General features: G+C 40.2%; 1 long non-coding RNA gene across 4 annotated transcripts; it reads left to right on the top strand.

Annotated features, from left to right (window-relative positions):
- Window positions 1-12,886: 12,886 nt before the first annotated feature.
- Window positions 12,887-24,436, top strand: LOC128077964 (uncharacterized). 4 transcript variants are annotated; one of them, XR_008205243.1, is made up of 7 exons: window positions 12,887-12,975; window positions 13,401-13,472; window positions 15,905-15,963; window positions 16,984-17,060; window positions 19,513-19,701; window positions 20,135-20,363; window positions 21,807-24,436. It is a non-coding gene; the product is annotated as an uncharacterized LOC128077964 (long non-coding RNA). The 4 variants fall into 4 exon arrangements; XR_008205242.1 differs by lacking the exon at window positions 21,807-24,436 and adding an exon at window positions 21,177-21,540; XR_008205240.1 differs by lacking the exon at window positions 21,807-24,436 and having other exon boundaries at window positions 20,135-20,438.
- The last annotated feature ends 1,753 nt before the right edge of the window (window positions 24,437-26,189 follow it).

The following is a 26,189-nucleotide window of genomic DNA, read 5'->3' as shown; positions in this document are numbered from 1 at the left end:
GTTGCTCATGGGATAGAAGCAGCGAGTCGCTTTCTTTTTCTGATATGAGAGTTTGTTGTTCTGGTTTTCCCTCATAAAACGTCTGCAACCGAAGTATTTTAGCTGAGAGAGAAAAAAAAAAAATAGCATCAGAGATTTATTCTCGCTTTCTGCACAGCTTAATTCCATGGGAGTGCTGTGGAAAGGCTCACAGCCTCAGGAAGAGGCATGAAGCTGGGAGATAAAGGGTGAGAAAAGGAGCGTATACAAAATAGGGAAAATGAGTACAACACAGCAACTGAGCGCCTGTATTTTAACTGAGCAATCCAGTAAAAACGAGACTTGTTCTGGACAAGAATAGCAACTATTGGTCACCGGTATCTCTCTAAAGACTGCTAATTACCCCGACAGCAATTATTTGGAGAGGGTGCTAATCAAAGACGCAAACAAAGGCGGCGACAGTCGTGTTTTGGAAGTGGGCAGGATCAGTATGTTCCACGGCTGTCTGACTATTGCTGTATGTCACTCTGGATCACCTTGACATTCGCTGTAATTCTCAGGAAAAGGGAGATCTCCACAGAAATATCACAAAAGGGCCATCACGTAGAAACATCTTAGCAGAAAAGAACAGAAACCCACGCTCTCCACAGCTGGTTACTCACTCAATTCAGATTCACAAAAGATGACTCAGATCAACTTCAGCCTATGTCTTTCTTCCGTGGAAAATACTTTACATTTCTCTGATCTGTGAGGCACAGCAATCTTTTTGTTGAGAAGAATGAAAGAGTTTTGTCACAGGAACGAGTTTATCTATGAATCTCAATCAGCCTCCATCTCAAATCTCTTCAAAGTTTGCCAGGCCCGGTGATTTGCCAGTCTCTACTCCTGGCTTCTCAGAGCACTTTTGAAATGGTTGCCAAGATGACACATAATCGGGGTATTTGTCTTTTAAAGGCAGAGTTAATAGGTGCTCTCCTCCGCACACATTTTGCCTCTGTCGACAGCTCAGTTTGTTCCCTAAACCTGGCCTGCTTGAATATCAAAGGTGCCATTAAACGGCCAACGCTACAGTGCAATGCTCAGTGCAGGAAAATGTGGGCACTCAGATCTGCAGCAATTACAGGTGGCCTAAAGGACAACATCAGAGACCTTGATTAGACACCCCTCTGTCTTATGAATCCAACCTGCTCCTATGCAATTCTGCACCTGTACTGGGAGACTGGCCCTGACTCCTTCATGCAGTGATGTAAAACAGTCTCCACCGTGCAAACAGTAAGTGCCTTAAAGAAAAGCAGCACACTGATTTGTTTCTCCTTATATACCTGCCCTCCAGTATGGTGAGGTGCTGGAGCAGCTGCCCAGAGAGGCTGTGGATGCCCCATCCCTGGAGGTGTTCAAGGCCAGGTTGGATGGGGCCCTGGGCAGCCTGGGCTGGTATTAGATATGGAGGTTGATGGCCCTGCATGTGGCAGGGGGGTTGGAGATTTGTGATCCTTCAGGTCGTTCCAACCCTGGCCATTCTGTGATTCTATCATATGTGTGCAGCAGAGAGGCTAAAGCACAGTTATGGGGGAGAAAATTACGGGACCATTGGAGGATGCCCAGGTGCAGATCCTTGCACCAAAGTGGGTTTATTCCTCCTGTAGTGGCTGCTACCACAGAACCATTTTACAGCTATGTGCTACTTTCCCAATCGATCTCCACATTTTCTGCAATTACATGAAGTAATTGAGTAAAAACGAGATTGGCTATTTTTTTTTATTAAGGAAGAGACAGAAAAACCAGCGTGAGAACATGTGGCTGATAAGGCAAAGTGGGGAGTGCTGGGGGCAGTAGCAGGGAGAATTATCTGTGAAAACGAACCTTTGAAATAAGAAATAGGAGCAAACTTGTATTTAAAGTTATAAAAATTATCAATTCTAGGGTCAAATCTGCCACATTTGCTGATCACTGATACAGATCCATCCAAGGAGACATGAGATTTCAGCAGGTCATGCAGAGCACAAGTTCTTGCTAGGAGGACCAAGTCCTCATCATTTTAGACATGATTATTATTTGGATGTGTAATGTCAACAATCCAAAAAGGTACAAAGAATTGTTTTAACAATTCTGGAAACTTCTCATGCATATTCACTTGCTGCCTTTCATCATTTTGAAATTGAAATGGTTGCTTTTGGAGCAAGCTCTCCCCTCGGTGTTGCAGAAGGATCTCAGCGATTTGCAGTGTCCTGAAATATGGGGAGGAATAGTTCAGATCGTGATAGAATTTACTGCCAAATAACAACATATATGTACAGAACACATATTTGTCCATGCAGTTTTTTTTAAAGTAAGGACTAATTAATTTTTGTAGAAAGAATATTTTTCTATGTGAAGTAATCTCCCATCCACTTTACAGTCCATTGCATTTTAGTAAATCTAATTTATGCTTGAAAAATAAAATTACATTTTCCTCTTATACAACAAAAATTCAAATTTAAAACATATTAGCATTTTCTTCTATGAATATAATTATTTCATGCAAAATAAAACAAGCAAGCATCCTTAAGATTTAGTGGGTATTTAATTAACGACCAAATAAAATTCTATAGAGAGAAGGAATGAATAAAAAAGATCATTCTCACCTGTGAACGACGTGTTTCCCTTGCAAACAAGGCTGAAGTAAGGCTGACTGTAAATAGCATTCAAAAATGTATTCTAATAGTCACTTTCATACCAGCTAGTCACATAGGATTATATGTCCATGTATTTCAAACACAGAACTTTTGGTACTTCTGGCTTTCTGTTGAGCTGCGAGCCCACTGGGATGGCTGTTTGGGTGCATACATCAAGATGGTCCCCAAGAGATAAGTCCTTGTGTGACTTATGGCTGCCATTACAACCCCCTGTCGACCTAATGTCTTAAACATGAGGGACTCTTATCTGCAAGATAATTATCACGATCATCGGAAATATGCTTTAACTTTAGAAGGCATAAATCACTTTAATTTGACAGCTGCGAAAGAAAAAAGTGTAATGAAGGTCAGTAGTAAAAATTGTAAAAGCTTGATCTGAATTTTAAACCCAATAATTTTTTAAAAAATCAGTGATTATGTATGGGAGAAAAGCATGTAAGCAAACACATTCCTTCTTCTGACATGGATGTTAAAAACTCAGATTCAAACTGAGCATATTAAGTCCTGGCTAACCTCAGTAAAGTCATGTTTCCCACTACCATTTCTTACTGTGGATTTCAGGTCAAGCTTTTAAATTTAACAATGATGTGTTTTAAAGGGAAAAATCCATATAGAGCAGTGGAAGTCTGTATTGAGCCCTGCCTACTGACACCACCAGGAATTCTGCACTTGCTTATACTTATTCTAAAGCTTTCTGATCTTTCTGCCTATGATTATGGCTATCAGCTGATGGCTCTTCCAGTTTTGTGTGTTCTTTACCTCTATGCGCGGCCAACAAGATCATAAGTAGAGGAAACTGGTTTGCAATTAGATATTTTTACGTTCATTGCATGTCTTCAAAGGACAAATAAGGATGGTGACACTAGGGTGCCACAAGGACAAGGGACCTGGGACAAGAGTTAAAAGGTGAAGGATTACTGGGAATAGCTTAGTTCTAGGTGAATAATGTCATTGCATTAACCTCTGCTTTGCTTAAAAGGCGATGCATGGTAAGAAGTTGCTGTTGTGGAAGAAGATACCAACTGACCAAGAGACAGAGAGATGCTGTGTTATCAGCTGTTTTTCCATGTCATAAAAAAATTCACACAATCAATGGAGGTCTTCTGTAAAGATTTACGGCCTTATACGTACAAATCTGAAGATCGACCAGAGGATCAACAAAATGCAAAACAAAGGAAGCCAACCATGGTGCCAACCACGGGCACACCTCTTGCACAGTGCTCCTCGGTGCTGGCAAAGAGGTGGGGTGGGAAGAGACACCTCCCTCCTGCAGACCTCTCCCAGAGGTGACAGTTTTAAATCAGGCTGAGGAGCAGAGGCCCCTTCTACCAGCTCCGCTGAGCGCCAGGCGGAATTTGCAAGGTCCCTATTTTGCTGTGTAATTGCTCTTTGCCAATTCCTGGCTCGCGCTATCTGCAAACTGCGGATTTCCTCTCCCTTTTGTTCGCCGCCAGTTCAAATGGCAAGGTTGATCAGAGCAGTAAACAGATGAGGTATTATTTACTTGTTCCTGTGCCAGCAGCACATAATTCAGGCTGGACAGACCGGAGCAATTATGTCGCATTTTTCATTCACTCAAATGAATCAATCACTTGCTTCACTCGTGTATGAACAACAAGTAGCAAAACAAAAACAAAACTGAAAAAATCAAATCCAAATACGTACTTGTTGGCCAAAGAGACTGCTTTATAAGACCAACATTTACATGAGATTATCTTTTTATTTAATTAACAAACCCTGCAAATAACTGTGTATCTGTTGAAACGAACGTATGAATCATTATCGTTTAGCACTTGCAGGATAATAACGGGATCTAAAAGCGATCAGAAAAGGGAATACTTGAAAATCTATCAGTAAGTGGCAGCTCCTGAATGGCACAAAGGTGAAAAATGGAAAGATGAATGAGGAACAACTTTTAAAGATGCAGAACACTGGAGAGCCTGCGGTGTGGTTCTACAAAAATGAATTGATGGAGTCAGCTGCAGCACAGACACTGGGGAACAGATTGCTCCTTCCTACAAAGTGGGGGAAGAATTACAAGAATGAGAAAGCCAAAGTGGAAGAAGAGGCTATCTCTAGCCATAGGCTCCCCAGAATTGATATGCATGTGACATGACTGTGTACCATCTTCAGTTCAAAGCCACTCGCAATTGCTCCCAAAGCCAGAGGCAGTGTGTGCTGGGAGATTTTATGAACCCAAGCCCATGCAAATCTGTTCATCTCAATCCAAGAAAGCTGTGAAGAATTCCCATTTCTCCTGCATCCCATGTTCTTGTTGTCACAGCAAGATTCCCCTCCAAACCTCCTCAGGGAAAAAAAAAAATCAGAAAAAAAAAAAATAATAAAATATATATATGTATATTGCTAATTTCAGAAATAACTGATTCAAGCCTCTGAAACAATAATGGGGATCCATTACAAATATGATTGTCTGAAGTTAGCGCTCTCTTTTCATTCATTTGTCCAGCAACTTATTTGTAAAAAGTAAGCAAACTGAAGCGAGCAGGCAATCAGCTGCCCTGACACTCTATTTTACCCAAGGGTATTCTCCAGAAACAGAGGCAGACTATTTCAGCCATACAATGTAATATTTATACCTCCATCACGAGAAGAACTCATGACCTTACTTACCTAGTTGTAATGAAAAGGTATATATTAAAAAAATAACCCTCCCTTTGTAATGAAAGATGTTGCTATACCCCAAACTCTAATACCACTGGACAGAGGGGTGCTCTGAAGTACTGTGGGGAGTATTCCAATGGAGAAATCATCCCTGGAAGGTCTGTGTGTGTAAACCAGCACCTGCACAGAGCAGTGCTGGAGGGAGTTTGTCTATGTTTGGAGAGCTGCTCTTGCAGCTGGGGTGCAGCTCTTCCCCTTCTCAAAGAGCAGACATCCAACTGGGCTGCAAAAAATCCTCAGGGGCCTCTTCTTTTAGGAAGAGATTTTTGGGTAAATTGCTCTCTCGTGGATATTTATATGTTTATACCAATAATATCACTGATGATGGTGCTCTCTCTGGTGTAAATGCACACCTGAATCTCAAACCTGGTGGAATCCTCATACCCAGAGCCCAGTCCAGGCTCCAGCACATCTCCTTTTGGGTAATTCTGGGGTGAAAGTAAAAAAAAAAAACCAAGCAAAAGGATGAAAGACTGCCTGCTCCAGCATTTCTCCTTGCTGGAGTTGCAGGCACTGAAGAGAGAATATTGTTCCCATAACAAAGGTGGATATTGTGAATGCAGGCAGACGATGATGAGCATTGGCAACAGACTTCCTGTATCAGCAAGCAGGAAGGTGAAATTATACCAGGGAAAAATTAAGATTAAAATAGCAATATGATTAATCTTCTATTTTACCTGGAATAAATAAACCTTTACCTCCGTAGCTGTTGTTACAATAGCTGGGCTGGTGTGCTGGTATCTGCTAAAGAGCTAACATATTTAGTTTTATTGTTTTGTCAAAATATTAAGAATATCAATATATCTCCATAATTCAGTGTTATACAAAGAAGCATTTTTTGTGCCATATATAGCAAAGATTGTATTATACTTTTGAGATCATAGGTAATGATGACAAAGTGATCTGTGTTCAATTTCAGCATTAATGTCTGGTTTGAACAAAGCCTGAAATATGGTCTGGGAGCTAAGAGGCTTTAATATTAAGATCTTTAACTGTAATTTATGTGACAGAAGATAGGGTTTAGCATAATAAAATGTAATGGGCTCCTAGAATGAAGAGGACTAAGAGACAATTGAAAACAAGGTAAAAATGGTAAATTATAAATAACAGTAAATTTACCTTTATGTTGTTACTTCATTTATTTTTGATTTGTTAGACAGGCGCTGTAATTTCTCATTTTGCTACATTTGGAAGCAGGCATTTCTCAAATAGCACACCTCAGGATGAAAGGGTCGGAGGCACAGCAATGCTGTTGGGCCCATGTGATGAAAGCTGTATTAGGGCTCCAAATAGAAACCTTCTTTTTCCCCAGAGTTTGCAATTTAGCTGTAAAAATTCAGCCCGAGTCGAATTTCAACACCAAAACATGTGGGGAGAAAATGCATTTGCTTGTTTTACCTCCAAAATCAGTTTGGCTTTTTGTTCCTTTGATGCTGCTTAAGTGTGAAAAATGAGAATAACGGTGACATGTTTCAATAAATATTGGGAATCAATGCATTGAAAGGCAAGCAAGATGGTTACAGTGAAGGAAAAAAGGATGATCTACTTTTCTTCTGTGGTTTTCCCACTCGTGATCTGTCACTCAGCATCCTCTCCCTTAATTCTGGGGAAGCCAGAAGGGCGCTCTTGCAGACTGCTCTGCATCTGGGCAGCATCAGCATCTGCCCGTCTCCTTTTCTCCAGTGTCTAATTAATGGCTTATTTTTGATCTGTGTGCAAATTCAAATGGCATTTCCCCCTCCAGATTTTGGTGTCGTTTTTATTATTCCTCAGTATTCAGCTTATTTTAGGTCCTTAGGTTTGGGGCTGCTCTCCTGGTACAAGCTGTGCACTGCCTCACTGCAACCCCATACAAGGGCTCTCTCACCATTTTTATTTTTCTTTTCCAATCTATATTTAATTAATTTTATCTCTTCATATGCATTTATATAAGCTACTCTCACTTCCGATTGTCAATGACAGAGGCTTCTTTTTAGTGTCAAATAATTGGGATTTCCCCTTTCTCTATTTCTTAGAATTTTGCCTCATTTGATCCTGGCTTGGACAAAAGTGGTGATGGAGAGATACGAGACTAAATGTGTGCAGTATGTGGAAGAGAACGTAGTTGTTTATTTTCAACAGGCACTCTATAAAAAACCCCAAATCCTATAAAAAACAGACATTTCTATCCTTACAATGGCAGAATGCTACAACAGAAAAACCAGCAGAATAACATCGGGTAACACTGATTCTTTTGTTTATGAATTGAGAAAGGAAACGACAGGATAGCAGTCATGGTCCTGGGTAAGGGTCCTACCCTCTGGGTGCTGGACAAAAGCAGAGCAGAAGTGATGGTCTGTGAACCACAACCCCTCCAGGGCTGGGCTGTGGTCATTCTCACACCACGAATGGGGAAAGCCCAGTGATTCCTCAGGTTTGTTCCACCCCCACCTTCTGTCACAAATTATCACCTTTATGCCTGGTATAGGCCAATGACCTAATGATATCCTTCTGTGTTTAATTACCCCGATCTATAGACCATTGAGAGCATTGAAAAGCCTCCTATTGTCTTCTATAGAAACTGGATTGGCATCTTGCTGAAGCAGAAATCAGGTCTGAGATTGGGAGAGGTGAAAAGAGAGTCTACAGCATTTCACAGAAGGAATCCTGATGAGATATGGCTTAAAGTAAATACAAGGTTTTAATAATAATTAATAAAACATGCTGTGAATACCTTACAAATGACTGATACATAATAAATGAATCATACAAATGTATTCATTAGCCAAAATTATCATACATAATCATTAAATTTTCTGAAAAATTTATGCTAGGGGGAAAATCCTGTCCTCAGATGTATTTGTGCAGCTTCCCATGGCTTCAGTGCAAACCTGCATGGGCACTGAGGGCTGTCATGGGTGCATTAACAGCACTGGGAAGAGTTTTATGCTCAGAGAAGTACCTGCATTCACCCTGCTATATTTCTCATTTAAAAACCAGGCTGTGTATTAAATGAAATTCCATAGCCCAAGGAATCTTTGCCACGACTTTGCATTCTGCACAAGTGAGAACTGTTACTGGAGGAAATGTGATTTATGAGACAAAGTTTTCTTTTGCCTCAGTTTTCTTAGGACTTTGACTATCTGTTTAAGCAGGTGTACGGCGTTTGTGGTCACACTGCCCAGGGAGGCGTTGAATGAAGTGTTCTTCTAAAGTGAATGAGAACTTTGTCTAAAGGCTTCTTTAAAAGCTACACCACATAGGCCCTGGCTTATCAAGACCTTGGCCAGGGAAGTCATGCCCAGGCACTGTTCCTTCTGGAAAGGATTCTTGCCCTTCGGAGGTCAAATAAAAATCTACAAACAGAACTATTTTCTCAAGAAATTAGGCTCACCAAGCACAAGAATGGCTTTCTGGCCAAGCTTTCTGGTCACTGACAGCCCCGAGCTTCCTGCAAGGTACCGCCAATGCATGTATCTGTCTCATCAGTGCTGAATTTCCCCAAGCTCCACTTGTTGACACATCCAGGAGTTCCCTCCCTGGGAGAACTGCAGATCAGACCGGTGCAGTTCAAAGATTAAGCAGAAGTTGGCCGAAAAACCTGGAAAGGAGATCAAAGTTTATCAACAGCAGAGACCTTCAGTTATGGTTGCGGAGGAGGAAAGTAAAGGCTGATCTCAGGACATGGCTGTTGTGTTCAGCTCCTGTTAAAAAATGGGTGAATTTGAGAGTCAGACGTGGAAGAGCAAGTTGCAGAGAACTGTAGCAACAATGTCAGAGAGTCTGAAAAAGCTAAAGCTTTTTTCCCTAGGTGGAGTACAGAACACTGCAGAGAGGGAGAATTCAGTTTTGCTTGCCCAAAATGAATGCATTATCTGTGTTTCCATTAAAGTCTCCTGCAAACGTAGGACCATGGAGAAAAGATCCATAAATCATTTTTCTTCAACACACATTATTTATTTCTTCAACTTCGATGCTGTTTCACCCTATTACCTATACGATTACTACTCCAGATGAATAAGTGTTTTAAATGCAGTGACATGCCTTGAAAGAAAACATATTTTCTTTAATCATTGCAGAAACTTGCCGTGCCACAGCTAAGTGGCTCTCGTGTAACAGGTTTTAGAATTTGATTACAGCACCATCTACTGGGTATTCAACTTTTTATTTCCCCAAACCCTTCCCAGCATGTCTTTCTATTGCGGTAAAAGTATAGGATCACTTTCAGAAAACAATTGCAGGAAAAAAAACAAAAAAAAATGGTTGTAATCTCATTACGGCCTAAACTCAAAGGCTGCTGAAACTGCTGCAAATATTCTTTGGGATTTGGATCGGGCCATTTCCGGTTGTGCTCAGATGGAGTCATGCTTAAATTATCAGATTGGACTCAGTGATGAAAAGCAGATCTAAAGAGTGAGACAGCATGTTTACTGCAATATGTTTCATATAATTATATTGAGGGATCATCCATTTAACTAATGAGAGCATTACAGTACTGAATGGGTGTGCCTAGGCAGGTAGGAGTGAGCAAACAAATGTGATGTCCTCAGGCAAAATAACTGAGTGGCAGCAGAAAGCGCTGAATTAATTTAAACAAAGAAATTTCACTTAAGGGATTAATCAGTTAGACTTAATTCACACTGTATAATAGGAGTCTCTTGTACTACTTGCGAAAAAATTGATTTCCTCCTGGAGAGGGGATATGTTTAAAAGCTGATTAGTGGAAACAACAATTAGAATATTTTTATTCCCCAATGATTGTTCATTTTGCACATAATCCAAGCTCCCACTGACTTTTACACAGCTGTACATGTTCTGGACATACTCCTGCTAACACGAGAGTAGAGCTGTATGCCATCTGCCAGTACCAGGATCCTGCTCAAATAAGTTACCATTTGATACAGTACAGCCACAACAAACTATTTGCAGTTGCTGGTGCTCTTATTTGTGCCCATTAGTGGATTTATTGTGGTTATTCATTATTTTGGCCTTCAGGTGAGAAAAATTCAGGCTGTCATATCGCTTTACTAAATGAACTGGCAGAAGTAGGAACTGGTACAAGAAGTCCCCTCCTGATGGAGACCTGGTCCTTACAGCAGAATTTGTATTTTGGTCCGCCTGGATGGTCCCAGCCCTGTGGTAATCCCCAGAAGAGCCTCAGAGCCCTTTTGCTCACCATTCCTCTTGCTGTTGCATAGAGTGACCATGGTATACAGTGCTACACTTGGTAGATGAACAAATACAAAAAGATCTCCTCCCGACTGACCCTGTCTATCGTTTTTTGTCAGTTACTAGCTTTACACTAATCTAGCAACTGCGTGAATGAAACCCAGAAAATAGTCTGTGTAGAAAAGAGCAGCCTCATTTGCCCTTTTCACATATTAGCACTTGATGAATTCCTTCTTGAGATGATCCCTGCCAGTAATAAACTCTCCTGGATATCTGAGCTGAAGGACAACTGATAAAGCTGGCCTATGCAGCCATTCTCAAACTTGTCATATTTTCCCCAGCCTCCTTAAGACTGATAGTGTAAGAAAGATGAAGTACTGCAAGACATCCTTATCTCACAGGGAATCCAATCATACAAGCCTTGCAATAGGATTACAGACTGCTTCTGTGACTGTTTCTGATAGTCTTTGCCATGTACATTCTTGAGCAACCCTCCAAAGGGCACAAGTCCTCCACTGAGCGTGACTCCAGGTCTCCTCCAGTTTCCACCAAACATTTTCCCTCTTCTCCAAATCTTCAATTTCTGCAACTAAATCTGTTCATTGTTTCATTAAAAATGAAGTTGCTCATCTTCCTCTTTGCAAAGAGCTTCACCGTGTACGAAGGCTGTTCCAAGTATCAACTGGCACATCTCGGACTTTCTGAGCTCAGAACTGGAGTCAGAAAGATTCACAGCTAGATTTTAGTTGAAAGGAAGGCTCTTTTACTTAGAATAAACTTGGTAGTCAGACTTCTAATCTGTCATCCATCTATCTATCTATCTACCTACTTACTACCACCTACCCACTTATCTATCTTGACAGTGCAAAGAGATGATGATGATGAGGATGGCAATCCAAAACCAGGGGAGGAAATGGGGATACCTGATGATATCTCCTATTCACTTTGACAGTTTAAATGGAAAGCTTAAGCCTTTCATTTCCCAAACAGAATACCCAAATTTGGCAGAAGCAAGTGCCCTTGCCCATGCTTTCAGAGAGGTACACAGCAGAACGATGCTTGATCTAAAGCAGTCCAATGAAAAATATATTTAGGACCTCAGGAAGATGAAATGCTTCCTTCCATATGTATGAGTTCTACTAAGCTAGTAATCCGCAGTTTAAAAAACTTTTTTAAATTTAATAAAGAGGTGATTTTAAACTTAGATCTGCAAAACACTCATACCTCCAGCACATTGCCTCGGTGAAATATCCCTCTACATGAAAATATAGACAGTTAGTTTTTTCTTCCAAAGTGAAACACTGCAAGGTCTTTCATTACTGGTTTATTATGCTTTCTGTATCTTTGCTCATTTTTCACCAGTATTGCATTAAGTATTGATATTGATTTCTTGTAAATGGTACTGAAATGGATGGCTCACAGTTTTTGTTATTGTTCTGTAGCACTTGTATGTAATTTATTATAGCTGCAATGGAACCTGCCCCTTGCTGCCAGGGTTTAAATTAAATGTGCCATGTTTTGGCCCATAGTAGTCACATACATTTCTCATTCTGGAACTAAAAGTATTATATACAAAGTTACTTTTCTAATTGCTTCCTTAGTAGTACTTAAAAAGTTTATTTTAATGATTTTGGTAATTAATATGTAGTGCATTGGTTGAGTTAATAGTCTTTTTCTACTCCATTACAAAGACAAATTGCTGTCTGTAAAAGCAGTGTGGAGCAGCCAGTAGTCATGACTGGTTTCTCTTCTTCTGAAGGCTGCCATGATGCAGAGCAGCTCCCACCAGTCAGTGTGTGGTGGACCTTGGACTTCAGCCATGCAAAAACTCCTGAAGAGGTCATAAGGAAGAAAAAATTGGGATTGATCCTGAGAAGGAGCAGCCATACTGGAAGGGGATTTGTCTGGACCTGGCTTTAATGCAGTGGGCTTACTTTTGGACATCTGACTCAGACCATCAATTAACTTGACCTTCTGAGAATAAAGATCTAGCTGTGACAAAACTGTACTAAAGCAGAGAAACTCCCCATACCAAATATCTCTGGTTCCATCACATAGGGGGTATTTAGAGGAGAAAATGCTGATTGAGAGAACATTGGTGGCTTTAAAGAAAATAACAACGTGATTGATAGGACAGTACCAAAGACATTGATAATGGAAGAGACTTCGTATATATTACCCACTTTTATTTGCTGCCATTTTTATTAAAGAAGAACTTGGCTATTCTGGCAGGGAGTATTTTTTCACTCTGTCCATGTATATGGGAGCTGTTGAGTCGTGGTCTGAGCCACTGATTGAGTGCCTAAGGAAAGGACTGGGTCAGCCCTGGGAGCACAGGTGAGGGCAATTCAGCTGTGTGACCAGAAGGGGTGGATCCTGGCTGCACCTCTCTTAGACCCCATTTAAGGGCTGCCTGGCTCTGGGGAAAGTTCTGTGGTTGGTGATCCCTCCCTTGCAGAGTCTTCCTCTGAGTGTACATCTTCAGAGGCAGGTGAGATCTTTTTCTTTGTAGCATCTTCTATTGCATTGATCCCTTTGCTATTATGCCTCTTTTATTAGTCTTCACCGTGTTCTCCTTTCTGATTGTTACACCATGACAGATCCTGAGCCCCAGCGCTCTGAAAGGGGCTGAAGGAGAAGATGCACTTTGTGCTTTGTTCAGTGCAGCTCAGAAGGCCATGGTTCCTTGCTGTGCTTTGCTTTCCTGCAGTTGCACTGCCAGCCCTGAGTGTTGCTAAGCCATTATTTTGAAACTGTGTTGGTGTAAAGTGCATTAGTTCTAAGGTGGATTAGAAGCCATTTATAATGGAACTTAGAGCTTTTGATATAAGAGTAACTTAAACCCTTTATAAAAAATATTAGTTCCAGTTCACTGAATAAACTCACTTGCTGTTTCACAATCTCTGTCCCACTCAGCTCCCTCTGTTGGCCCTGCAGAGTACCCAAGTTTGTCTCCCAGCTTGGTAAAGGAGGGACCTTCGATGCCAGGTAGGAATATTGCTGCAATAAGAGTTCACAGCTCCATTTTAAAAATCCAACATCTGTGCAGGGACTGAAGTTGCTGTTTGTAAGGCTGAACACAAAGCATGGCACAGCCCTAATTCTCAGGCACTGCAAGCTTTTATCAGGGCAGAGATTTGTGCTCCATTGCTATGTATGTATTGGGAATGGCTCTCCACTCTCAAAATGGTACTGTCACTTGCCAAATCATTTACCAAATGGCATCTTCAAGGTGAGTTTGTAGCTTGGTAGTTTACTGACTTAGATTATATCCAGATATCCTGTACCTGTACGCTGGCAAGCCTCAGCTGCAACGTGGGGACAATTTAGGTGTCTTTGGTCAAAGCAGCAAACAGGGACTAAGCTCCAATGAATTGGAGAGCAGGTCTGACTGCTCCAAGTTGGGTGTATCACTTTCCTAGAGCTATTCCTAACCTTTCAGTGATAATAGAATCATAGAACGGTGTGATAAAGCCATCCTTAGGAATTGCCAAGCAAAGGATCCCCACGGGGCTGGTGCATAAGGCTGGGCTGAGGCTTGGCTGGGCTCCCAGCAGCTTGGCTGGGAATAACAGAAGGAAGAACTTTCACCTTCTGTGGGGCACTGGAGCTGTAAAACAGGGAGTATGATGAGGTGAATATTGCAGTTAGAAACAGAATTCTGTACAATTGTGAAATCCCTCACTGGTGCATAGCTGAAGCGATCCTATCTTTATCCAGGAAATCCTTACATATGTATACAACACAAATAAGTCCTGGTTGCATAATGCATTTCTGTCAGCTGTAAAAATGTGTTCTGTGCTTTTTTCACCATGAACTGCTGTCCTTTTGTGGTTAAACTGGGACCACCTGGAACAACCCATCCCTGCTTACTAAAAACTGAGATATGTTTAAGTTCTGAGGCTTGCATACTCTATATATTTGTAACTACTTATGCTTATACTTATGTCATCAAATGAAAATGAAGGTTGAGGACTGTTCTGGTGAATCATTCCATGGGCACATTGGCTTTTTTCTCAGTGCCTCACATTTTTGTAATTACACAGATTCTGATGGCTGCTTAGCTGGGACCTGGCCATTCCCTAGCACTAATGTGTTGAGTCACAAGCAGGAGGCAACTCACTCAAATGCCATTTCAATGGGAGAAAAACTCTTTGGGTTGAGAACAAAACACAGTTTCATCATTTTCCTACATGTTTTGTTTTCCCCCTTCAACAATGTAAAACTGTCAGGTAACAGCAATGGCTAACAGCTAGCAAGTATTGCAAGGCAAGGGTTGGTTTAGCTTTGGGCTGCACAAGCCCATGTTAATGAAATCTTGGTCTCCATCTCTGAGAGTAGAAGACTTTGTCATGATATGGGTAATAACTGCCTTTTTTTTTTTTTTTTTGCTATGTCTTTTACTTGTTTTTCATTAAATTAAAGCTTGCTTGAGCTAGCACAATTCCATGTGTGTTAGACCAAATAATGTGCCAAAAGTTCTTAGCTTTGTAATCATGAATAAATGTTGGGCTTTATACCTGATTTGCCAAATCATGGTCTGTACCACAGAAAAACTAGAATTCTCCTCTGTCTCCAGTCTTTGCATTACTTCCAACCACTGTATGCATACTGAGCAACTTGCTGCGCCTACGAGGTTTGTATGGAGCCTTGCAATGCTGAGAGAAAATAGATTTACTGAAAAAGAAAAATTCATCATCTTCTGGATTTTTTTTTTTTTTTTTTTTTTTCTCCTTCCAGAAGGCATATTAGCAACCCAGGCAGATTAGTTTCCCCATTGGAGGGAATCACTTTTGCTGTTTTTGCTTTGTGTTAGTTTGTTCAAGGCCCCAGGGAGCAACAGGTCCAGAATCCAGAGCTCATATTGCAACAGTGATGTGTTTTGCAGTAGCACAGCGGAAAATCTCTGCATCAGAGGTGTTAATCTGATCTGTCAGTATTGGTGTCCCGCACCTCAGCCCCAGTGCAGGAAATTAAAGGATGAGATCTGCAAGGGAACTATTTCATAATGCTTTAAACAAATGAACTCCTTAACATTTCATGATCTGTGTGAGATTGTTTTGTTGGTAGCAATACTGCCTGTGGTGCTGAGAGCATGGCACACACATCCATTGCAGCCCAGCAGTGTGCACAGAAGCCAGTTGCTTGAGCTTTGCCATTACTGGCTAAATTACTCAGTCGCCCTCCATTTCCATTTGGGCTCCAACCTGGTTTGGTTTGGATTCTGTCCCCTCTTTATACCATTTCCATGAGATTTCTCTTTACTGTCTCCTGGACACCACGAGGAGCAGAAGGGGACCTCCAGCCCCACATCAGCTCTCATGGGAGCATGAGAGCATGTCTGAGGAGAAATAAATGCAATCCGTGCTCAGCGAGAGGCTCTGGCAGAGCTTCACACTAACGCCTTCTGTTAATTTCAGGGTCCCCTCAAGAGAGAAAAGGCATATAAAAAGGAAGCTGAAATTCCTCAAGGATAACGGTAATGTACCCTATCCACAAATTACCAGCAGACCTTTACAGTAGCTTATCGCCTATAAAAAGCTTCAGAGTAGTCATTACAGCCATTGAGCTGATGGTAGTTTTATGACTTTTACTCACCATAAGGCAAGGCAGCGGTCACCTGATGCAAAACTGCTTTGGAGGGGCTGGCACCTGCAGGGCCCCTGTGCCTGCAGTGTCACCTCCCAGTCACAAGCAGGAGTAGGAGGGTGATATGGAGCTGTAAAAAAAAATAAAAAAAAATAAATAAAATTAAAAAAAAATATAAAATAAAATAAAAAAAATCCCCAGTTCGTGTGTTGAGTGCTGTGAGGACCTGCCAGAAAGCTTCATTAGCTCAGGTGGGTGAGCTTGTCCCACAGATGTCTGGGAAGAACTGTCCCTCTCTGCATCTTGTGGGGCCACTGCTTATGGCTCTGTTGGAGCATCAGCCCTGCAGTAGGCTCTACAGCTTATTTGCTCAGAGCACTGGCATTTAAGAAGTGTTCTGTGTTTCATCCAGTCTCAGCATGGAAGGTCTTCCTGTAGTGAATAATTGAGGTTTAGTATATTGGGCATGAGGCTTTAGGGCATTAGCTAATATGTCTCCCTCACTCTTCATTTGGAAGGGGATGAGAGAAATGGAATGTTTCAGTTAAACTGTAGCACACAGGTTAGGTATAGTCTCCCATCTGCACATATTATTATTGTTCTATTTGTTATACAATCAATGGCAATAAAACTTAAAATGTAACCGAACAAAAGCTCTATGCCAGAATACAGATGAAGTTCCTGCCCACACTCTGCAGAGGAATTACTGTATATGCCATTGTTGTTAGATCCCATTTTGTTTCAGCTCTATACTTCAGCATCAAAAAATTTGATTCTGTAATAACATAATTATTTTTTCAAATTTGAATTTTTTTTCGTCATTTGGTATTCAATGCTTATCCCTTTACTTATGAGCTGAGTGTAGCAGTTGTGTCCACGGTGTCACTGCATTGTTTGTGTCCATTTTCAGTTCTACATGCTAGCAGGGAGGCATCCCTACCATGAGAACATTCCAAAAATAACTCACAGAAATGCATTTCTACCAGGGTAAGTCAACAGACAGACTGCACTTAAGTTATTGGAGCTCATCTTATTTGCACTGGGACAAAAACCTTATCAAGACTGAAGTAAAACCAAATATTTTAAATAGAAAACAATTCTTGAAAGTACAGTACACACATAAAATCTTGAGCAAATGTTTACTGACTACACCACCTGGAACAATTAAGGTGCTGCGGTGGAGCAGCACTTTGATTTAAGAGGGCATGGCTTGTAGGTCTATGGTAGGCATCATACCCATGTCATCCAAAGCACAGATTTGCTCTGGCCCCCACCCTTGTATTGCTCTTCTGAACTAATCCTGTACATAGAAATAGTCACTTTCCACTGTGGGAATGGAATGGAAAAAGGTAGCAATTAACAGCCGCGCTCTCTACTTATTTTTACTCAAGTGTGTATCACACGTGGGCCAGATCTTTTACTGCCCAGCAATACAGGGAAGTGCACACTTCATTATGAAAAGGCATGCAAGTGGTAGTGTTTCATCCATTTCCTGGCCAAATGCGTTAGATGTTTATAAAACAGTTAATCCAATGAATGGCTATTAAAATCACTGTTTAATTATTTTTAGATTCAGGGAGTCCAAAGGAAGAAAAATCACAAAATTTGGCAATTTGGTCTTCACTCAGCCTAACACATGATAAAAGTAAACTATTCTAAGCAAGACCACAAAAAACATTGGTGAGACTAGTTAAATCTTTATACATTTTAGCATAATACTTTATATTTTTGTGAGAGCATAAGGGATAGATATAGAAAGGAAAAAATGCATAACTTGTATGATGAAAGCATTATTTCAGTTAAGTGCTAGCTATGTGTCATTTATGTTATATTGTCAATGGACTTGTTATTGAGAAATTTGTGTTAGAAATGTATTTGTGATCTTTTACTTTTTTTTTTTTTTTTCTTCAGGGAATGCCAGGGAATTATTTTTGGCCATTGAAATACTTGTATGTAGCTGGCACCTTGAACATCAAGATATTGATCAGTCTTGCTTGGACACAGTGTTTATATCATATTGCTGATTCCATGTCCTCTGAATGGGTGTTCAAAATTAATGCCTTTCTGTATGCAAGAACTCAGTGCTTCCTCCTTGAGTAGAAAGTAGCAGTAGAAAATCATGATTCTAAAAGTTAATTAAAAAAAAAAGCTTAAGTAAACCCTATTTTTATTTGGGGTTGTTACTCAATTCTGTTCCATCGTATTCCTCAGAGTGGATTAGATTTTCTAGCTGATGGCAGAATGTTTTTTTAAGAAAACTAATGTGTTCAATGCATCCTCTCTGGAAAGCTTGCTTGGTCTAAATATTGATTGGGTTTTACTACCAGCCAAGGTCAGAAACTGAAGAGGTTCTTGCTGCAGGAAGCTGTATATTAATCTCAATATCAACTAAAGTACCTAAGCTGTTATTGGAATTTGATGATCAATTACAGTTTTGAAAAGTACTTAGTATGACATTTGTTGAGCTTCCATATTTTGTGTTACACCGTCACACCTGATAGTTCAATAACTGCAAAAATACCAACAAAGGACCTTTTTAGCTCTTTGTGCAGACAGTATCTGCTTTATAATTCCCATTTCTTGCTTTAATCTGCATTAATGGGCATTCCACACCATTAAAAGGCTTTCTTGCTGCCTCACATTAATCCATTAGAGAATGTACCTCTGTTGCTCATGTTTAGACAGACACAAAACAAAACCTTCCAGAAGAATGTTTCTTAATTCTGATCCTGCAGCCTTCACATTTGGAAATGCCATCGTTAAATTCAAACAAACCTCCTTTGTCTGTTTTCTTGGAATAAATACTTGTGCAGGGACTCTAGCCCACATGGATCCACATCACATAGGAACTCAGTTGCACAACTGGGCTGAGTAAGGGGCTGTTTCCCCCAGGTCCTGTTGATCTTATGGGGGGAGAGTTCTCTTTATGTATTCACAGATTTATTTTTTTTTTTTCTTTTTCTGCATTAAACCAGTGTTGTAGAAGTAAAATCATGAAAGGCTATAAATATGACACAATCCTCTTAAAACTTTTAAATATTTACAAGTCCATTTCCTTCCTCACTTGCTTCTCAAGATAGATTCTCATTAAATTAAACCAACTTTCATGAAAACTTTCCAGTAATCACACCAGCATGTAATACCCAAAAATCATCATTGGATGGGGCCTGGGCCATTGTAAGGATTTATGAACATTTCGGGCTGCAGTTCGCATCCAATCTAAAGAGAACTCAAAACAAAAGAACAGCTCACAACATTTTCTTCATTTATTTCTTCGCTTTGGCCACTCTTTATTAAAAGACATGAAAAAATCTTGCAGAAGTTGGTACATCCTGGATCTCTCTATTTAGCAGAGCTGCAAACCTGGTCCTCACACTCTGTTTTTCTGCTGTGCTATTTTGCGCTAATCTAATATTTCTCTGTTGGTTTTCTTTTCTAGGAAAGGCAGCCACTCTCCAGTAATGCTGGAGCTTTGCTTGTTTTAAGCATCATCTGTGATGACATGATTAAAAAATCAGCATTGTTACAACCACAAGGACCTTTTCCATGTGAGAGCACATAAAACATTATTAGTGAACTTCTGTCTCCTGACATATGTGCTGCAACCTCCAAATGAGCTGGAAAGAAGGTAGAAAGTAGAGATTTATCAGGCATCAAGTTCAGCCATCCAAATATCATAATCCTCATTTTTGTTGCTAGCCGTATGCAATTTTGAAATGGTTTGTAAATTTAATTGTTGGTGTATGGAGTGTGCATAGGCCGTGCACAAGCAACAGCACTGCTAGGATTAGCAGCTCTAACCTGCTTTGTTGGAAGCAAAATCAACCCTGAGCTGTTTTAGCAAGATGTCAGCCAGATAGGGTGGCACTCAGTGCTGTGAATACTCAGAAATGGTGGCACTTCTGGGTGATCAGTCACTCCTGTTTAAAGCTGGAGATGAGTTATCTGCTCATATTCTCTGTTGCCTGCTTCCAAGGCTCAGGAGATGAAAATAGAGAATCTCCTTCCTTTTTACTGCACTTATGTATGATGATAATTGTGTTGTTGGTTTTTTTTTTCAGGCTGATGTGAATCAGCATTCATTTTTAGATCTTTGCTATTGATGGACAGTACTTACGTTAGGCACCACTATAAATCAAGATGTCTTGTCCCAGTGTCCTCTTCTACTCTTTGTGTGTAACAACTTACCTGAATGATTGGATGCCATATTAAACTGTGATATTACCCTGCAGTCTACGTCTGACTTTCAGAGGATCTTGGATGGTACAACTACATCACTTTAATCCACAGGTATTAGTGTAGCATTTGTTAGGTATGGACAGCAGTTTGAGGTTGGAAGGGCAAAAACTGTTGGATATCAGACATTTCTAATTCATTCTTAGCTCTATAAGGTGGGACCTTGTTTTCTGGAAAAAAAGTGGGGGTTATGAGTTGCAAAGTCTAATTGAAAAGAGAAAATGCAGTCAAACATGATGTCTGTTATTACTGTGATATTCATGATTAATGCAATGCAATCTTCACTCTCTTTTATTGTGCTCCTTTTTAAAGTTGGTTATCAACACTACCAATGAACAGAACAATGAAGCTGATGTCTCAGCAGCAAATGACTGAGACAAGATGCAACTGACTTCCCATAGGCAGCAATGAGCATGACTTGGGAAGTAATAAACTACATGAAAAGCAAAAATTGTTATGAGATTTTACAGCTAGAAAATATTGTAGAAAAAATAGTAGCTGTGATCATATACGAAAATGTAGTTAATTATATCTGTTGAGGCTCTAGCAAAAGCCTACCATTGCTTCTCCAGGATCATCAGATGGCTGCTGCACTTATGAATTCAAGCAGTATGTCCATAAATTAATGCCTATTTAGCTTGGTATATTTGTTTTTTTTTTCATATTTGCCACTTTCCCATAAACTCCTGTTTCAAAGATTTATGTCAGAGTGGCAATTTTCTTCCCAAGAGAGTTATCTTTTAGTCGCAAAAGTAGGTCCCCAGAATCATAGCTTATTGCAACAGCACAGAAGAAAACATCAAGAGTTATCGCCAAGTACAGCCAATTCAAAAAAAATCATTTTTTTCATTTTGAATTATTTTTCAGTTCCAAATCCAGTCTCTGAGTTATGATTATGAGGCTCTCAGCTCTAGGTTCAGCTCTAACTAAAATTTTCAAGAAATCACAGGACTATTGTGTTGAAAAGCCCTCTCAGAAATTAAAGGAAAACATACAGCTGTTGAGCTGATGCCCTGGAAATGCACCACGTAGCCCTCATTGCAAGAAATGTTAGCTCAAACTCACAAGTGTACTCCAATTACTCTTTGTTTGCTGGTGACCTCTGTCTTTTGAGCTTAACCTGCAGTTGCAAAAGCCCAAAGAAGTTGAGTATGGAGTCTAAATGCTAGCATACCTCTCCATCCTATCTCAACTAGAACAGTGTTCACCTTCACTACGTTATGAAGGTGAAAACTAAAAAAAACTAAACTAAAAAAAACTTTGTTTTTGGAAAAACAAAGTATTCAAGCAGGATTTTGAACGTTAACTGAAAGAGCTACTGGGAAAGATTTCATAGGTGCCATGTGTCTGAACGAGAACAAGAGCATCAGTTAACAAGAAGAACATGCAAAGTGAGAGATGTCATCAGGCACCAAATCAGTTAATTAAGTCCAGAAATGAAGCTTAGATATTTCTTCTGTGGATTGCCTGTATTCCTTTGTTCATTGTTTTGAGCAGACTACAAGATCTTCATTCTACTTTGGAACTCTGTGGGGACAATTCTTATGGATTTTGACAGTAAGCAGCACAGCACTGTGGGGCATTTGAGGTGAAGTCATTCTTATCCAAAGAGCCAGCATAATTTCTCTGCGCCATTTAAATCCAAACAAATCCTATTTTAAGCACTTTGGAATGACTTGAGTAATGCAAAGGCCTTTTCTTGGGCTTTCTGCCCGGGAGTGAATTTCACCCTCAGTGAATTATTATTATTATTGGACTCTACTTATGAAAACATAAAGCAAATAACCCATGCAGATAACATTAAAGCAGTGGGAAATGGAAATTCCTAGTAGACTGAAGAATTAAGTAGGAATTGTTATATGAACCTTCTTTCTGTGCTACAGGAGGATGTACTGGATGACCTTTGGGTCTCCCTGGGTCTGACCAGCAACAGCTTCTTGAAAAAACTCTTTTTCCATAAATACCTGATGTGTCAGGCATCAAGGCACACTTTTCTCTCTTGAAAAATACTGCAGATTTATTATATTTTCTCAGTTTTTTGCAAGTATTTCCTGAGTCAGAAACGATGATATCCTGAAAATGAAGTGATGGCATTGTAGCCTTTTCCTTATGTCCCTGATAAAATCTACTATTTTATTTCTGCTTTCATGTATATGTTTGCATCATAAGGAACTATTTTGTCCTCTAAATTCTCCTTTCACTGCATCAAAATACTAAAATATCTTGTCACCTTTCCTTGGACCATCGCAGATCTTTTGAAAATGTATATTTATTTTTTGCTTTTGCTACTGATGGAATATTTTTGAAAACACTGTGCAAATCAGCTTTGAGGTCTTAGTGACTTCTCCTGTCCTGAAACGCGTTTTCATATGCTGTCGCTATGTTTTTCATATGGATCCCCATGAAGGAGTGCACAAAACAAGAACTAACTTTAAGCATGAGAGCAATTCCCAGGAAGTCAACAGTAGCCTCATGTACTGAATGCTAATGATTCCCTTTAACTGTCCTTCAGATATGGTGTTTCTCTCAAGTCTGGGGTTGAGTCTTTCTCTCTTCTCTCCCCTTCAATCCCCCATTCACTTTTCATAATAATAAACAGTTATGCCATGGAGAAAAGGAAGGCCAACATTCACAGATCAAAATATGGGCTACTACCCATCTTGCTTATTTGATAGTCATAAATTCTCGTGTGTATTAATGTTTTTTTTTTTGTGTGTGTGTGTGGACAACCTTCCTGAATAGCAACTAGCCATGCCTTTATGGGCATAGGTTAGATGATACACAGGCTTACCAAAGTGCTTCTGAACAAAATTCAGGTTTTGAGTAATTGTGGGCACTGCTTCAACAAAGCTGTTGTTGATGGCTCTTTGGGGTAGAAGAGAACTGCAAAATTCCAACCTGCCTTTGAATATGTAAGATTTTGGGTAAAGTTTGGATAGGTCCTTTTTCTAGATCTCAGTGTAGACTTCCAGATCAGAATTTTCCTTAGGCGGATAGCAGTTCCAGTTTAGAACTTACCCTTTTGTTCCACTATGCTACGTAGATGGTTGCATTTAGCGTCCAGTAGCTTCTGCATCGACTTCTTACACAACATAAAGCAAAGAAACTTCACAATATCTCAAATAGCACCACTGGTTAACATATCTAACCAAATTCTACCATCAGATCAGAGCACCCTTTGCCTCATTTTGTGCGATATGCATTCATCAAAAGGTAGATTTTAGCCTATAATTAACTGTACTTATAGTTAGTCTATTATATTTCAGGGTCTTAAACCACAGCATGCAGTACTGCTTGCTGCAAACAACAATTTCCTTTTGCCTCTTACCCTCCGTGCACTTTTTGATCTCATTCTGTAAAAATAAAATAAAATAAATGCAACACAACCTACATCAACAGAACTAAAAATTCAAAGGCATTTTTAGCACTGGGCAAAAAATTAAACAACTTCAGGAGACGCTTATGGTTCCTAAAAATGGAAGTATCAACTGGTAAGTTTTTTGAAAATTGAATATAAAATCATAGAGAAATGCTTTATTTGATTCTCTGTTTATGGGAAATTCATTTTATTTGACTTTTTTATTTGTAATATCAACTATATTGCAGAGCAGAGTTTCTAGGTGCTCCCTTATGGTACCATTCTTCTAAATTATTAATGCCGTACTGTTGATATATTGTCAGCCTTGTACATACATTCTATGAAAATGAGTTTTACAGTAGGCTGGGATTTATAACAAAGCTTGACATATGTAGCTAATTCACCTAGACAGTCTTGTCAGTTTTAGGTTCATAAATAATTGATACTCAGGGCTTGGAGTTCAGCTACTGTTAGTGCTCCAGCTGTTAAATTTCAGCAGCATAATGGATGAATATTTGTTTATAATTTCTGTACGTGGACCTGATGTCAGATCCCCGGTCTCATTTACATAGGTAGATTGAGATGTTGGAAGTGTAATGAGCATATGAAGATGATGAATTGTTTTCCTCAGTGCTGGTGCGTTTCTGTAAATGTTTGATTAGTTTTGAATGGATTACTGTTAGATTATCTGGTTCAGGGGTTAAAGTGAGCAGCTCTCTGCTCCCAAAGCTTTCATGATCCCTTGCTGACAGATTTTAAAATTCATACAGCGATATCAGTGCTGCAAAAGCTAGGGGTATTCTTTGCAACAGATGTTTAGTAATTAAACATACGGTTTCCCTGTTTGGAAGTTGCTTGGGAAATTTAAATCAGAATGATTTGTTTACCGTAGTTTGAGGGAATTACAATTTCTAAAAAATAATATACTTTTGCCCCTAAAGTGCTGAAGTTTTTCCCCCAGTGACACTAATTAAAAATGAGCAAAACACACACATGCCCTCACAATAATTCAGATGTTTAACGCTCTGGCAGGCAGATGTGAAGCTATTAAAAGCAGAGGTTCCTCTCATTTTCTCCTTTGGTACATTAACGAGCAATGCTCAGGAAAACATGTTTGATTGGACATTCCACGCAGAGATGCTGAGGCAGAGCAGATTTTCAGCCTGAGCAGGGAGAAGCTGGGCAGTGCGGGTGTGTGTGTGTTACATATAGCTTCCTGGTGACGTGAGAAGCACCGCGAGCAAATGACGTTGGAGAAGCACACAAGTTGTCACCGTAAGCTTGGTGCCGTGCGCTGGTGCTGGCAGCTGCCTGGAGGCTCCGGGGACACCTGAAGGCAGCAGGAGCGCTGGGCTCTGCTCAGTGCAGCGGCCTGCATCTCACCACCTCCTTCTGCAGCCCGCGCTGAGGCAGAGGGCTGTATGGAAACCAAACAAAAGCCTTTATGGCCACGACTTGCCATTGCTGTTTTGTGCTCCGTTGCTGCCTTTCCTAGCCAGGAGAGCAGCAGCCCGAGGAGCCGATCGCGTGGCTGCTGCTTAGCCCAGCCGAGCCCTGTGCCATGCCGCGCTTTGTCAGCCCTGTGTACAGCTCCCCGGCTTGTCTGGCAATCATGTTAGTGATTATATGGGTAATGAAACACGTGCTCTTTTTGTCTGTGGTTCTGATTAATCTGCTTTCTATTTAGCTGTGATTTATGGTGCTCAACTGTTGAGGTGAGCGCTGGCCCATCAGTTCCCCAGCCCATTACAGCGCCGGGACCGCTAAATGCCTGCGAGGCTTGAACTGTTTCTTGACAGCCAGGCTTCCCGCTACATTCCCTCCAATCTGTTTTGCTTCCTGGTGTGACCTTTCATACAGTAAAATACATTAGTTGAATAGCACAGTCTCATTAAAAGAGTGAATTAACCGAAGAGTCTTTTTAACTAAATGACAGCCAAAGGACTGAGTGCTAATAGCCACGGGCAGTTAGAAACTTAACTCATGAATCAGGCTGTTAATACTGCTCGGTGCCTGAAGCACTAAGGGCACCACACTCTCTGCTTGCTCTCATAAGAAGAAAAGCTCATTACTTTCCTCCTGATGGGAGAGAAAGAGTGAGCGAGCAATAATAAAGCTTGAATTTTTCAATACTGTTAAAAATGGGGCTGACAGATTGCCGACAATAGGAGCAGCGGCCTAGACACTGCAAAGAGAGCCACTGAATTAGCAATACCATATATCATACAATCTAATTAAATCAACCCGAAGAATGAAATTAGTTTTCTGTGAGTGAAATGGCCTTTGAAAGAGCGCTATTAAATGAACTGTAGAGCATTAATTAAATAATTCACAGTGAGGGATTTTGCATTTATACAAAAATTGTGCACTTAATTGTCCATGCTGTATTACAGATTTGGCCTTATGTTAACAATGTGTCTAAAGCACACTTATTGGAGCATATCAGGAACAGCTTAACGTAAACGCAGCTTATCAAGTTTTAAGGATTTGCAAAGAAATCAGAGGAAAGGAAGACACAATAG

This window comes from Tympanuchus pallidicinctus, unplaced genomic scaffold (genome assembly GCF_026119805.1).
Source record: "Tympanuchus pallidicinctus isolate F22 unplaced genomic scaffold, pur_lepc_1.0 scaffold16, whole genome shotgun sequence".
Classification (NCBI taxonomy): Eukaryota; Metazoa; Chordata; class Aves; order Galliformes; family Phasianidae; genus Tympanuchus; species Tympanuchus pallidicinctus.
Note: the sequence above shows the minus strand (reverse complement) of the source record. Positions and strands in the feature narration are given on the sequence as shown.